General features: G+C 43.0%; 1 protein-coding gene across 1 annotated transcript in view; it reads right to left on the bottom strand.

Moving 5' to 3' along the window:
- The window catches only part of DOCK10 (dedicator of cytokinesis 10), a 200589-nt gene extending 185586 nt beyond the window's left edge, over positions 1 to 15003 (bottom strand). The window contains exon 1 of the mRNA XM_081910272.1: positions 14974 to 15003. The gene's annotated coding sequence lies outside the window, so the exon portion shown is untranslated. The remainder of the gene's footprint in view (positions 1 to 14973) is intronic.
- Between the last annotated feature and the right edge of the window lie 1005 nt (positions 15004 to 16008).

Genomic DNA, 16008 nt, shown 5'->3' with positions numbered 1-16008 from the left:
TTAGGGGACCCATTCCACTTTCGTTGATTAGTTGTTCGTCTGAATGACCTAGCCTTGCATTAAAGTCCCCACCAATGATTAGGGAGGCAGAGGGAAACTTATTTGAGACAAGGAGAATGCAGTCTTCCAGTTCGTTCCAGATGTTTTTAAGATCAGTTTGTTTCATGAGTGGGGGAATATAAACATTGATGCATATGATCTTAAAGTGGGTAGAGAATATTTTCACAGCCAAAATCCATTTTTTATCGATTTTCAATTGGGTGGGGGAGGTTCCTAGATCTATCGATACGAAGGTGCTCAGACCTCCCGCCGGTCTTCCGCCTTTGGGGCCAATTGAGGCACAGGAGTGGAAAGCAAAATAATTGTGTAGATCGAAAGGATTTTGCATCCAGGTTTCTTGGAGCAGGATGATCTTAAACTGTGATACGTAGCTTAGAACGTCTTTGTCCATTGTTTTCGATTGCCACCCAGCAACGTTCCAGGATAGTAATAGAGGTGAGAGTCATTTTGTCTCTTCAATAGCATCTAGGACTTTCCCGGAGTCGTGGAAGATGCAGCCATTGGGTGGTGAAGGCTCCGGTAATGTGGTTAGGGGCGCCACAGCGATTTCGGCGTGGATTTCAGTTGGGCAGAGTAGGGGGGGGTGTTCTGACGTGACCTGAGGAGATTCATATTCCATTTTTCGCTCCAAGTTAGGTGGAGTGTTTGCCTCTTTTATGGGCGCTAGGTCTTCAGGGTTGCGAAGATAGAGTAATAACTCATCTAGTCTGTCCGTTATCTCTGTTTGTTCGGCTTTTGGGAGATGGGAGAAGGAAACAAGTAACTCCTGCTCCATCGAATTCTCTAGATGAGTAGCCTTTGATAGGAGGGGCATGGGGGTCTCTGTCCAACTAATTAAGTCTGAGGGTGGAGAGGTAGAGCTCGTAGTAGGTGGGGTGCCCTCATTTTTAATTGCTTTCCTTTTAGCTGGAAGGTAGGGTATAAGAGGGCAAATCTTAGTGTTGATAAAAACTCTTGTAATAAAAATTCCAAAATTAGTCAGGGAGCTTCGTAGGGACATCATATAAGTTGGAAACTTTTTAGATTTGAAGGTGAGCAGTATCCTCTGCATGTGTGGCTTGCTGTAAATGTGGACAGTGGATTCTAGATCGATGGAAAGGGGATTTATGCCCAAGAGCTCAGCTAGATGCCTTCTTGCGACATGTATAGACGACCAGTTAACAACCTGACCTTTGAAGGGGAGGATAATTAAACAAAGTCTAGTGGCTTGTAGTGAAAGATTGTAGGAAGATGTGGTGTGTAGATCTTCCATAGTTTGTTCATTTTCAAATTTGCAGCCAGTCTGCGGAGTTGAGCGCAGTAGGGCAGGTACTCTGGGTGTTGGTTCGGCCCTATCCTCCGGTAAAACGTCTACGGGGCTGACATTAACTTTTGGGGATACAAAGGATATGATCTTCTCTAAAGAGCGTTTGATGTCTCTTATGTACTTAAAGATACAGTCCACGGTTTTAGCCACAAGGTCTAGCGTGGTAGAGTGTTCAAGTAGTAATTCAGAGAGATGGTTTTCTTGTTCTCTGATGCAGTCTTCCGCCTGAATAGTTGGAACCTTTTTGGGACCTTTTGGTCTCATGATGGTGTTGTTTAGGGGGTCAGTGGGTTGTTTAGCGGAAAGTTCCTTCGGTGTAGTTTCCTTATCTATTATCTCTGCTAATGGAGAGAAGCTATTCGAGGTTGGAATATTAAAAGTATCCTTTGTTTTTCCATGAAAGAATTCGCTGATTTTGGTTTGCTTGGTGAGGGGCAAACATGCCATTTCCTCTAACTCCTCAGATTCTCTGCAGCGTTTCCAACCCCCCTCCTCGCTTCAGCAGGGCTGTTGAATTGCTGAGTCATCTCTCCCTTTACCTCGCTCTTCTATCTTCCCTAGGTTTTTCAAAGAGTCGAGGGAGTATTTTCCTTGAAAGTATCCTATTCAAGGAAGAGTAGTGTGCCAAAGGTTATCGGCATAACACTAAATTATGCTCCGTCTGTGCCTCCAAACTTGTGGTGAGAACAGCCCATGAATCTTCCTGTAAACTCTTCGCGGTGAGGTGCTTAAATTTATCTGGGCTCAATGTTCATTAAAATAATCTTTAAAGGGAGTCTTTAAAAGAAATAAGATAGTCTTTAAAATAGTCTTTAAAAGGGGTAAGAGAGAATAAAAAGATAAAAAGATAAAATCAACGGGCTCACATTAGTAGAGTGCCGGTCGCCATCTTGAATCCTCAGAACTAATATCCCCTGATATGTTTTCTGAAGCATGTTGAAAAGATAATAAAACATTAAGCATTAAAAACTTCCCAATGCAGGGCTGCCTTCTAAGGTGTGCATATTGGTGAAAATAACAGCCTAAAACTTATTATGAGGAATTGCTTTTTAAAATGTATAGGTTAATCAACTATGCATTAAAAAATGTTTCTCCAGGAGAGATTCATGGTAATATGCTGAATAATTTTCATGAGGTTTATAAAACCAAAAAACCAAATGGAAGAGTGCTGCAGAAATGGTAGATTTAAGATTGGGAAAATGAGAAACTTAGATAACTAAGGTCAACAGATCTTTCCACCCTTAGCTGCTACTTGCATGCATTCCATCAGAGATACAAGCGGAACCATGTAGCACTGGTCCAGGACTAAATGAGCCAGAGTGCCACATGCAGGGGGCATAAATAGTAGAGGAAAGTGCTCCAGAGCAGAGTGGCACTGCTTACGTGGCTGCTTAAACTGTGTTGTATCACTGATTTCCAAGGACCAGAATAAGCTGCTTCTCACACAGAGTTGTACCTGTGCTTGGCGAAATCAGCTCCCACCAAGGGTGCAGTCCAGCCCCCCCCATCACCTATCAGACTATGGAGTTTATGACATATATGTGAGCAATGATGCACCACTGCTGTCATGGCAAGATCAAATGCAGGAGAAGTATCCCATCCTTCTTGTACCATGACACATCAGTGTGCAATTTTTCCACCTTGCCCCCGCTCCAGACGCTTTGAGTACTTTGTTGTTTAGTCGTGCAGTCATGCCTGACTCTTTGTGACCCCATGGACCAGAGCATGCCAGGCACTCCTGTCTTCCACTACCTCCCACAGTTTGGTCAAACTCATGTTGGTAGCTTTGAGAACACTGTCCCACCATCTCGTCCTCTGTCGTCCCCTTCTCCTTCTGCCCTCCATCTTTCCCAACATCAGGGGCTTTTCCAGGGAGTCTTCTCTTCTCATGAGGTAGCCAAAGTATTGGAGCCTCAGCTTCAGGACCTGTCCTTCCAGTGAGCACTCAGGGCTGATTTCCTTCAGAATGGATAGGTTTGACCTTCTTGCAGTCCATGGGACTCTCAAGAGTCTCCTCCAGCACCATAATTCAAAAGCATCAATTCTTCGGTGATCAGCCTTGTTTATGGTCCAGCTCTCACTTCCATACATCACTACTGGGGAAACCATAGCTTTAACAATACAGACCTTTGTCGGCAAGGTGATGTCTCTGCTTTTTAAGATGCTGTCTAGGTTTGTCATTGCTTTGCATTGTGTAAAATGTAATTTCTAATGAGGCTACTACAGTAAAGTGGGTCCCCCCCCCACCATTGGGTGGGGTGCCAATACAGCCAAGGGTGAAAAGGGGACCCTAGGTACACCTCTGTCATCGCATCAACACAACTTTAATGATATTGTGTACCACTATATGAATTTAAATTGTAAGCCGATTTGAGAGCCCATCTGGGCTGAAAATGCAGGGTATGAACATATTGGAACAAAGAGTAGTAAATTAATGTATCCGAGAACAGCCTTTGTGCTTCCATCATGGCCAAGAACCTGGTGCTCTGAATTGCAACAATTGCCTTCTGCATCAAGGCCCTTCCTTTGTTCCACCTTAGGTAACACAATGAAAAGATTACTGAATAGAATGCTGAATAGAATTCTGTAATGAGAAAGATGAGTGGAGTCATCTGAAAGTGTGGGAGAGAGGAACTGAAAAAAGCACCAAATCCAAAACCATGCTAGGCTTATGGCAGCAGGGCAAAAGCAGGGGAAACAAGCACACCAGCTCCAGGTCTAGCTACCACCCTACCCATTCTATGGACATCAGGGGAACCCTGCCCTACCCCAGAATGCCTCCTTTTGGTCTTCTGTGCTGTCGGCAGTGGAGGTGGGCCTGCTGTAGACACTTCTGTGGCTGCAAGGAAAATGCAGATCTTCTGCTCTGCCTGACAGGGGGAGATATGCTCTATCCCAGGGGTCAGCAAACTTTTTCAGCAGGGGGCTGGTCCACTGTCCCTCAGACCTTGTGGGGGGCTGGACTATATTTTTTGGGGGGGAATGAATGAATTCCTATGGCCCACAAATAACCCAGAGACGCATTTTCAATAAAAGCACACATTTTACTCATGTAAAAACACCAGGCTGTCAGAATCTCTGTTTGACCGAGGTGATAAAGCTGATCTTCTGGAATCGCCCTCCGACGTGATTGACTACCTGAGCCTTTGATGAGGCTCCAGGCACATCCCCATTCAGCAGAAAATCAAAGCAGCACGCGGAAGTGATGAGATTTATGGCTACATCGATATGTTTTATTTCTTACTACACAGACAGAAAACACATCCTCTCTCTGTGAGAGCAGAGAGCAACTGAAACAAACAAAGGAACAGGAAACCAGTAACGTCACATCCGTCTCCTGTGAAACCTCCAACAGCCTGGAATGTCTCTGGAATGTAAACAGAGTCTTGTGACTCTAAGCAGCTGCACAGTGGCAAACAGAAACTAACACAGGCAGGCCCCATAAATAACCCAGAGATGCATTTTAAATAAAAGCACACATTCTACTCATGTAAAAACATGCTGATTCCCGGACCGTCCGCGGGCTGGATTTAGGGGCGATTGGGCCGGATCCAGCCCCCGGGCCTTAGTTTGTCTACCCATGCTCTATCCTGTTGTCCCATGGGAAGACTTCCCAGAGATCTCAGGATTGCAGCGCAAATTGTTTAAAGGCATTCCATTGTATATGGTACACTATTTGTCTTGACTTCTGCTGACCACAGAAGCTTTGTTCTCCCTGCAGCACTCTTGTCGTTTCGAAACTCTCATTTTACATAACCCCATCTTTTCAGGTGAGTGTGTGTGATGGGCATTCACATTCTTCCAATATAATTACTGCCCAAATAATATACCACTGATCTTGCTGTATATGTGTGGCTGTGGTTGCCATGTCAGCCTGTTCTCTCGCTACAATTATTTCACTCTGTGCCATGAGTTTTCAAAGCAACATCTGCATTAGCCTCAGAAGTAAAATCACTCACTGCTGAGCTGTTAATACATTCAACTTGCAGCAGCAGATGTTGACACCTCCTGCTTTTGTAATTATGAATTAAGCAAATACCATATCCCAAGAATAAATCCCTGGGTTTGAGTAGTCCTGAAGTATGTGTGCATTCTGGCCTCCTCTGGTGAAAATTCTGCTGCATAAATTAGTTCCTTACGATCCCAATCTCTGTAAGTGTTTGAGTTACCAATGCACTCTGTGAAATGAGTGAACTCTGTTCATTTTAATTCAGCAGCAGCGGGTGACAGATAGCCCTTAAACCATTTCCTGACAATATGTCCTGCTTGGTAATTTTTGCTTGACAGATTTAAATATGAATATGACCCTTAAGGGAGATGGCGGGGGAGGGGGAGCTGATTGGTTAAAATGGTTCTGTTGACAGTGCCCACTAGGGCTTCTATGTTACTCTTAACTTTTCTACTCAATTTCAATCTATTTGCTAACGTAATAGAAGAGCTGGCATAAATCTGTAGGTTTGCCATCCTTGGCATTCAACACAACTGCAGATGACCCACATTTTAAGCACATGGCTTCCCCCAAAGAATTTTGGGAACTGTAGTTTGTTAAATGTGCTGGGTCTTGTAGCTGTCATAGTCTCATTGCTGAGCAATCACATGCAGAACTCAGTGGAAGGGGAGGCCAGCCAACTACAGTAGAAGAGTCTCTGAGGTGTACTTGCCTGGAGGCAAAGTCAGCATCCAAAGTCAGGTCCAGCCCTTGGGTTGGACAAACAACAATCCAGTGTGGTCAGATGGTCCATGGGTCAGGGAATCTGATGATCATGGGGTCAAGGGTCAAGATGAGCAGGAAGCAGCAAAGTAGAGCCAGGAACTGAAGCATAGTTATCAGCATCTGACAGCCACTGTAAGCTCTGCTTAAGAAGGCTGAAGCCAGCTGGTTCTCATCAGCATCTTCTCCTCTGACTACCTGAAGGTTGATCAGCTGCAGGTGGAGTCACTCTGCCTTCTCCCCCTTCAGGCTGCTGTTCAACAGGTGAAGCTGACTCCTGGCCCATGACACTAGCCCTGTGACAGATAAACTACAGTTCCAATGATTATTTGGGGGAAGCCATGTTTTATGTGGATATGAGTGAAAAAAACAGAAAAACTGGTCAAGAAACTGAGGAAAGACTAGACACCCCCAGCACAATAGCACTGGAATGAGTTGTATGAGCAAGCTGCCTAAAGTTGTCGTCAATAGTGTGGAGATGGGAAAAGATCTGATCCATGTGTGGGTAATTAACAAAAGTATTGGCTGAACACCTAGAATCAAAACACCGGGCTTTGCACACTCTCCAGCAAGAGAGAGACCTTAGCAGAATTTAAAACTCTCTGAGTTAACAAGCAGTATAGCATGAAATATAGGTTCTTAAACCCTTTTGCATATCCCATTTCGTCTGCTTTAATGCTCTTGCACCCCTTTCTCTACTCATCTAGCAATGAACAGACCACACCCTCTTAAGTAAGTTTAAAAGCTTTACTTACTAAATCCAAAGTTCTGATTCATGCATTGTTCCATGCAGCAGGAAGGAGAACACAGGTAAAATACTCTTGGGTACAAAATACAGAAAGATAGCTTCCAGCATGCAGTCTGGTCAATTATATGGTGTGAAGGGAATGTAAGGAACAGGAAGCAACACAAACTAATTCTAGGAACAGAACTCTCTGGTCTTAACCCTTTCATGCACTACCTGTCACTCATGCAATTTCCAACAAATGGAGGGTAGGTCATGGTTTACTGTAGGCTCAGTCCATGTAATCTCTGGGTGACACAGTAGAACTACAAGTTTCTGCTTCCCAGTTTACAAACTGATTCCTGAGTGATTTGAAGTATATTTGCCAGAATTGTGCTTCCTGATTTCTAGACCATTGCAACAAGAATATATGTTCTAAACTAGGTTGCTAAAGTGAAGATACCTGGGGGGGGGGCAGGGGGAGACTAAGAGTGGATGTCTGCATGAAAGGGCTGTGAGCTCATTTCTGGTACTAAATCCTCACCACACACTAATACACCCAAATCAAGAGCATAACAGCATAGACCGATAAAACACAAGAGTCCACACATGTTATGATGGAAACACAGGAGAGAAAAACTGGATCAGCTCAATAGTTCTGAGACATGAAAACTCTTATTGTAATTTGCAAGGGTAGGTTTGCCTCTCTGTGCCCCCCCCATCCTCCCCCATGCCTTTCTCTTTATGAATAAATTGCCATTCTGCAACAGATCTGCAAAATCTCCTGCATCTTATTAGTTAAGTAATTTTCATTTAGTTTGAAGTGTTTAAGAGGTGCTTCCTTCTTCCTGTGACGCTAGCTGTGAAGTACACCTGATTGCTTGGCAATTAAAGGATGCATAATTTCATTTTCCTGCAAAGCAGAATTTAGGATGACACAATCATTTCTGACCGGCTAGAACAAGCTCTATTCCTCCTAGCTGCATTGGTATTGTTTTTAAGATGCTTTTAAAAAGATTTTTTTGTTTTGTTTTATCGCCTGCTATTTGCCACCCTGGATTCCTTTGTGAGGAAGGACAGGATATAAATTCAATAAGCAAACAATCAGAAGGAAGTCCCATGAGTTCGGTAAGCCTTATATCCAAGAAAATATGCAGAAGATTAAGGAAATGATGCAAGAAAAACCCAGCTTTTCTTGAGCAATATCTCCTTCCACCACTGAGGGCAGAACAACACACCTGTCAATCACCTGACTACAATATGATGGCAGGTAACTGTCAGGTGGCCTGTCAAGGTTGGCCTTCCAGGTGGGACAGATAAAGATCTCGCCCAGTGGGCCAAAAGAGAGCTCCTCTTCACACTGAAGCAACATTAGATCCTAAGTTAGTTGCACTTAATTTACTGCTTTTGAATTATTGTGTTGGAGGAGACTCTTGAGAGTCCCATGGACTGCAAGAAGATCAAATATATCCATTCTTAAGGAAATCAGCCCTGAGTGCTCACTGGAAGGACAGATCATGAAGTTGAGGCTCCAATACTCTGGTCACCTCATGAGAAGAGAAGACTCCCTGGAAAAGACCCTGATGTTGGGAAAGATTGAGGGCACAAGGAGAAGGGGACGACAGAGGATGAGATGGTTGGACAGTGTTCTCGAAGCTACAAACATGAGCCTGACCAAACTGCGGGAGGCAGTGGAAGACAGGAGTGCTTGGTGTGCTCTGGTCCATGGAGTCATGAAGAGTCGGACACGACTAAACGACTAAACAACAACAACAACAATTTACACTGAAATCATTGGGACTTAATTTCAATCACAACTAACTCACCCCACTGATTTCAACCAACACAATCTGTCTTCAGCTCAGAGACTTTGAACTCTTTCATAACTATTGTGTTTCAGAAAATGCTGGTGAATGGAAACCTGCTTTTAAATGTGTGATTCTTTGATATATCAGTAGGTTGCAGTAGAGAGCTAAATTCGGGTGGAAACAACTATTAATAAAATGAGAGTGCACAACCAATGATGGTTCTTTGACAAACTGCGTACAGAAAGTCAGTCCAAAAGCAAATATGTAACACCAGATCCTTCCATATCACAGCGAATGTGTTTTAAATGTCAAAGGATACACATATGCCTCATAGGAATACATACATACCTTACGATATTATAGGAGAATATGAAAGTTCCCAGAATTACATTTAGAGGTTTTGGCCAATTTTGGCCAAAATCCATTACACAATTACCTGGGAGTAAGTTGCTCAACAATGCTAACCACTGAGTAGAGATCATAGAATTATAGAACTGTAGAACTATAAGGGACTCCAAGGGTCATCTAGTCCACCCCATAATAAATAAATAAATAAATAAATAAAAAACCCCACCCTCCCTGGCCAGAGCCAGGCTCAGGGCGGCTAACACCAGTAAAATTGCAGTAAAAACATAATAGGGGGGAAAACACCAATTTAAAATACAGGTTAAAATGCAATTTAAAATGCAACCTCATTTTATAAGTAGCCCATAGATCAAAACCATAAGAGGAGGGAAACATAAGGGTCAGACTGAGTCCAAACCAAAGGCCAGGCGGAACAGCTCTGTCTTGCAGGCCCTGCAGAAAGATGTCAAGTCCCGCAGGGCCCTAGTCTCTTGTGACAGAGTGTTCCACCAAGTCAGGGACAGTACTGAAAAGGCCCTGGCCCTAGTTGAGACCAATCTAACCACCTTGCAAGTTGGGACCTCCAAAATGTTGTCATTTATGGACCTTAATGTCCTTCGTGGGACATACCAGGAGAGGCGGTCCCATAGGTATGTTTGTCCTAGGCCGCATAGGGCTTTAAAGGTCAAAACCAGCACCTTAAAGCTGACCTGTACTCCACCAGGAGCCAGTGCAGGAATCTCAAGTAAAGCATCCAGAACAGATGGCCAACAAACCTCTGCTTCCACCTTGCGATGGAGTCCATTCCACTGTCCAACAGCTCTTACTGTACAGAAAGATGTACAGGATGATGATAAAAATGGTTCTAAGACAGGACTCACGCTGTCAGGTGCACACACAAGTAGCTAGCTGTGTAGTGGAAGCTTGCTTGCTTGACAAACTCAACTAGCCTGAAACTGTAATTGCCGAATTCAGCCAATTTAGGAGGCAAGGATGAAAAAAGGAAGAAAGGAGACATAGTCATCTGTGGAAGTCCCCCCCCCCATACAAAATATTGAGTGGTACAAAGAAAAAGCAAAAATTGGCAGCAAAAACCTAATTATTACTTTGATAATGAAGCTTGTTTTCTTCATTGATGATATATTGGCATGCAGAAGTAAAAAAAAAGGGAGGAAGAAGACGCAATATCCCATTTAGTCAAAGCTCTTAGCGAGGTCTCTGATCCCTACAATTGTTCCTTTCCTCTAATTTGGTTGTACGCAGTAACTTCACAGCTGCGCCTTGGCAATAAACTGCGCATCTATAGGTTCCTATATTTAGATTGCATAGACATGCGTTAACAGTGACAAAGACAGAAAAGAGCGCTGCTTAGCCCCTAGTGAAACTGTACAAAAGAGCTAATGAAGCTTACTCTAATAGGCTTTGCAGAGTGACCAGCTGTACAACTTCATTTGTATTCCACTACAGGGACGCTCATTGTTGAGGAGAAACTCCAAACAAAGTATCAAGTGATTCTTCTTTCAGAGTAGACATATGAGTGCTTGTCACCGATTCCTTCCGGTGGTATGTACACAAGGCTGTCCAATTAAATGTGTCTCTTCAAACAAAACAAAACAAATAAATCAAGCACTGCTAAAACAAAACGAAACAAACATATGTTGCTTTATAAATAGCCAGGTTTTAAGTGGCGGCAAACTCCCTGCGCTGTAGCCAGCGTTCTCCTAACACAAGTGCAAGGGTCCTTGTGGTAGCAAACGGGTTTGTTTTAATGTTCAATTTAAAATGGAAGCAGAAGTTTCTGAACTCTCTGCAGCTTCACTGGAAGGGGAAAGGGGAGGGCAAAGGGGCGGAGCCAAAAGGTCAATGTTGCTCCTCCCTGTAACACCAAACCATGGTTTAGCATTGCATAGAAGGGTATTCTGGTTCCTCTTCTCTCAAATCACTGCTTTGACCATGAGAAAGGGTATAGAATACCACTTTGTTGTAGTTCCCAACCTGATTTCCACATCCATATTTTTTTTTTCTGCTTGCTACTTTTCTTTGCTTTCCAGGCTTTCTGCCAGCTTCCATCAATGTCTTATGTTGCACTCCCCAAAACGCTTTCACAACAAATGTTGGCACTTTATTTAACATTTTGTTAGATACATGTGATAGATCCTTATGAGAACACAGGAATGACCTGATATTACTCCAAAGGGCTCTTTTGGAGAGAGTGTGTGTGTGTGTGTGAAAAAATACTTTTCAGCCAAAAAGGTTTCCAGGGGGCTTACATTTGATCAGTTAAAACAACGCAATCCCTGCCCTCAGGTTTGCAACAACAACAAAAACACAGCGCAACACGCAACACAGGTAAAAGGGACAGGGAAGGAAGAGGGAGTTGGAAATCAAACTCAGGCACAAATTCTTAAACAGTTATTCCTATAATGACCAGCTGGCATAGTTCAGGGCAGGGGCACCAACTCCTAGGAACTGCACCCATTTGAGTCCCCTCAATATATGTTAAAGATAAAGGTAAAGGGACCCCTGACCATTAGGTCCAGTCGTGGCTGACTCTGGGGTTGCAGCGCTCATCTCACTCTATAGGCCAAGGGAGCCAGTGTTTGTCCGCACAGCTTCCGGGTCATGTGGCCAGCATGACTAAGCATGACATGGCAAACCAGAGCAGCGCACAGAAATGCTGTTTACCTTCCCGCTGCAGCAGTACCTATTTATCTACTTGCACTTTGACGTGCTTTCGAACTGCTAGGTTGGCAGGAGCAGGGACCGAGCAATGGGAGCTCACCGCCGACCTTCTGATTGGCAAGTCCTAGGCTCTATGGTTTAACCCCCAGTGCCACCCAGGTCCCAATATTTGTTAGTTGGGGCAATTTCAACCAGGGGAGGAGGGAGACAGATGGGAGGGACATTGTCCAGAGCTTCGTCATTTACTTTCAAGTTTCTTTTCTGCTATTCCTTCTTCCTTATTCCCCCCCCCCCACATTTGCCTGTCCATTTGATAACCAGTGCAAAGTTATGCTGCAGGGGATATAGAATTATAGCAGTTCCTCAGTGGTTTTGTGAATGTCACACAGACAGTGGTTACAGATTTTTCTCAGCAATATGATTGTATAGAGTCATGCCTTAGCATGGAAACAAGGGAATAGCCCTGGATCCTTTTGCCAGATGCCATGAAGCATCATGGACTCAGAGCGGTGGAGAACAGGATTGGCCTATAAGGCAAAATTTACTGAATTTTCTGCTGACTTGATGCACACGATAAACTTCATCATTGCTTACTGGACTGAACTTGATTGACAAGTGAAAACAGAAGACTGCCAGCAGCAGAAAATTCAACACAATGCCCGCTTCACCAATTGACTGGTCCAGCTTGTTCTTTTAAGAAGTAAACTGTGGAGTGAGTTAGACTCTAAATCATATAGCTTTTCCCAATACCACAGCACCACGGTCTGGGTTGGTGCTGGAGCTACCATAATGATATAAACAGCTTGCAACTTAACACAATTCAGCTGCTTAAGAAATGGCTTTTGCCTGTGGTTTTGCTTCCAGTAAACTACATATTAAGCAGGCTAAAGTAATAATATAATCCGTGTGATCATTAATTCCTTAATGAAATGGCTATTTTTAGATTCAAATAAATATCTGGGTCTTGCTGTGTGGAACATAGAGAATGCCACCCTCTATTTGTTTTAATTAAACCCACTTACTAAATAGCACCCCACCCCACTAAAGAAACATTTCTGAATGTAATTCTGTAGCTTAATTCAGTTCATTAATTTTTCTCGGTGAGCTTCAGACATCAGAAAAGCACAAAAAACAACTGGCAATTTTTATTCTTCGTAAACTCACTCTAGAGCTAACTGGGCCAACAGGAAGTTATACAACGACACAAGCAAGTCAGGGAATATAGCTGTGATTTTTCTCTATATATTTGCCATACTTTCATCATCATCATCATAATCTTTATTAGCTTTTGGACCTTCGTGCAAAAAGTAGCAAACCTACCCACTGAGTGACATGATACAGTGCACTTTTTTCCCAACAAAGGGCTGAGTGTTCCTCCAAGTGTCTCCCTCTGGTTTTTGGGCCTCTTCCCAGGCCAAACCTACTCACCATCTCTGCTTCCCATTCTCCCTGTTGGCTGCGGAAGACTAGTTTGAATAAATCGGCCCTTAAACTCAGCATCCAAATACTCAGTCATCCAAGTGGGGGTCACCCCCTGAAACATATGCAATAGAAAACAAATTTAATTTGGGTTGGCAAAACTCTGGGCTAGGTGACGCCCCACTGTCATTCTTGCTATGGCCTGTAGTGGGGTTACAAAACTTCCATTTTGAAGAAGAGTTTGGATTTGATATCCTGCTTTATCACTACCCAAAGAAGTCTCAAAGTGGCTAACAATCTCCTTTCCCTTCCTCCCCCACAACAAACACTCTGTGAGGTGAGTGGGGCTGAAAGACTTCAGAGAAGTGTGACTAGCCCAAGCTCACCCAGCAGCTGCATGTGGAGGATCAGGGAAGCGAACCCGGTTCACCTGATTATGAGTCCACTGCTTTTAACCACTACACCACACTGGCTTTTGGTAGAATATGCCTAAGGATTAAGAGTACCTAAACAATTAGGCAACTGTGCTTATTAGGGATGGATGAATCTGTCGGTTTTGGTTTCTCTCAGCTTCTCATTTTTCCAATCTAAAGTTTAGTTCTTCACCTGTTGACACCAGCTTGCTATTCTTTTTAAAGTCCACATGAAATATTATCAGCACTTTGGTTCAAATTTATTTTGATTTTGGCATGCTATTTTGCCTAATATATACTTTGAAGATTCCTCTTGTTTTCTTGTGAGTCCCAAGTACCTTCAGAGCCCCAGTATGCCTGGCTTGTTCAGAGACATCAGGTGAGCCTCACTCCCTTTCCAGGTTAGGGCTCTTTCAGGTATAGGCAAACTCTTAGGCTTGCCTATTCATTCTCCTACCACTTAACCTGTCACAGGAAGATGCTGTGTCTGAAGAAATATATCAGAGCAGATGGTCTTGAGGAAACTGCATGCTCTGTATTGGAAACACAATTGCTGCATGTACACCACAGTGTCCTACCACACACTTGTAAAGTATGGAAAGCAAATACCTGTGTATATTGTAAAGTATGGAAAGCAAATACCTGTGTATATGTGTATTACTGTTTTCAGTCCTTTAGCCCAAGGCAAGATATGATGGTGAATCTGTCAGTTTCAGTTTCTCTCACTTCCCTGTTTACCCAATCTTAAATTCAGATCACTTTGCAATTTTGGGAAGCATCTGTGAAAATCCATCAGAATTTTAGTGCAATTTTTCCCCATATGCACGTTTTCTATGATATTTTGCCTAATACACATATTTTTCCAAAGCAATTTCACCTGATGCATTTGTGTATGCAATTCTCACTGATATTTGCATTTGCATGCACAGCTTACTATAGTATATGCATTTTTATACATATTGCTTGCTTGGGGAACAGCGTTGCAAAATTCAGAGAAGTTTAAGGATGGCTATATTTACAAGAAGTTTTGGAAGAAGAAGAAGAGTTTGGATTTGATATCCTACCTTTCACTCCCTTCAAGGAATGTCAAAGCAGCTAATATTCTCCTTTCCCTTCCTCCCCCACAACAAACACCCTGTGAGGTGAGTGGGGCTGAGAGACCTCAGAGAAGTGTGACTGGCCCAAAGTCACCCAGCACCTGCATGTGGAGGAGCGGAGACGTGAACCCGGTTCCCCAGATTATGAGTCCACTGCTCTTAACCACTACACCACGCTGGCTCTCGAAAAATGTGAATCAGTTAGTTTCAAGCTTTAAATGCAAACTGAATGAATTCCACCCAGCACCTCTAATTTAGGATGAAGAGAAATAGAGAACAAGCTCTCTCTCTCTCTCTCTCTCTCTCTCTCTCTCTCTCTCTCTCTCTCTCTCTCACACACACACACACACACACACACACACCACACACCTTCAGGCTCCAAACCATTGAACCAGATAAGTGACCCACCTTTCTGATCAAGAAATGGGGCAATTGAAGCACTGACCATCTCCATCTCCAGCTTCATGAAATTGGAGTGCACTGGGGAAGACTGAGAGAAAGAGACGGCAAGAGGAGGACAACATTTCATCCCTTTGGCCTGCTTTTCTTCTCCTTCCCTTTCAAATGACATTTTGCCTGTAACTATTTTCGTTATCGCTGTAACTGGAAAGCCTCCTTGCCATGCTTTCCCTTGGCACGGAGCTTTTAAAATAATCTAATTGTCTGAAAGCACACAATGAACCTTCCCCACACTCGGCCCAGTCACTTTTGGCATTCTGCCAGACTCAGTCAATAAAACTGAGAGGCAGACAAATGTGATGAGACCAAAGCGTCTTTCCATTTCCACCAATACAGGTAGACATCAAGGTGGTTTTCAAGAATCATGGTTAAAAAAACCTAAAAACTGAGGGAATACACCCAACTGTTTTTGTTACTATTTCACATTTCAAGTCAACAGGTTTGCCTGGCTTCTACAATACACTCTCCAAAAGACATTAGTTATGGGCAGATTTATTTTGAATAAATATGTATGATATGGGAAGGTATTCAATGGTGTAATTGTATATTTTTGCATAACATTTATTGCATGCCCTTTTTGTATGCTTATTAACAAAGCAGATGCATTTAATTGTTGAGATCCGTGTCTATATTTAGATTTGCAAACCTAAGTAGTGAATGCGGTTGTGCTAAAAGTTTTAGCTTAGTTAAGTCTGTGGCCACAGACTAGACCTTCTTAACTGATGCGAAACAGGCAGCAGATGATCTAGTTCTTTCAGTCTTCTTTCAGTAGAAATGTCTCTATATTAATGATGATAAATTATAATGGATTAATAGAGCCTCCTCAGAGGTAAAAATGTCCAACTACCGTATTGGCCCGAATATAAGCCACACCTTTAAAATTGGAGGGGCAAATATATATATATATATATATATATATATATATATATATATATATATATATATATATCTGAATATAAGTCGCTCCATTCCTCGCAGTTCCTA

This window comes from Podarcis melisellensis (genome assembly GCF_964234715.1).
Source record: "Podarcis melisellensis genome assembly, chromosome: 5".
Lineage (NCBI taxonomy): Eukaryota > Metazoa > Chordata > Lepidosauria > Squamata > Lacertidae > Podarcis > Podarcis melisellensis.
This window is presented reverse-complemented; position numbering and strand designations above follow the sequence as displayed.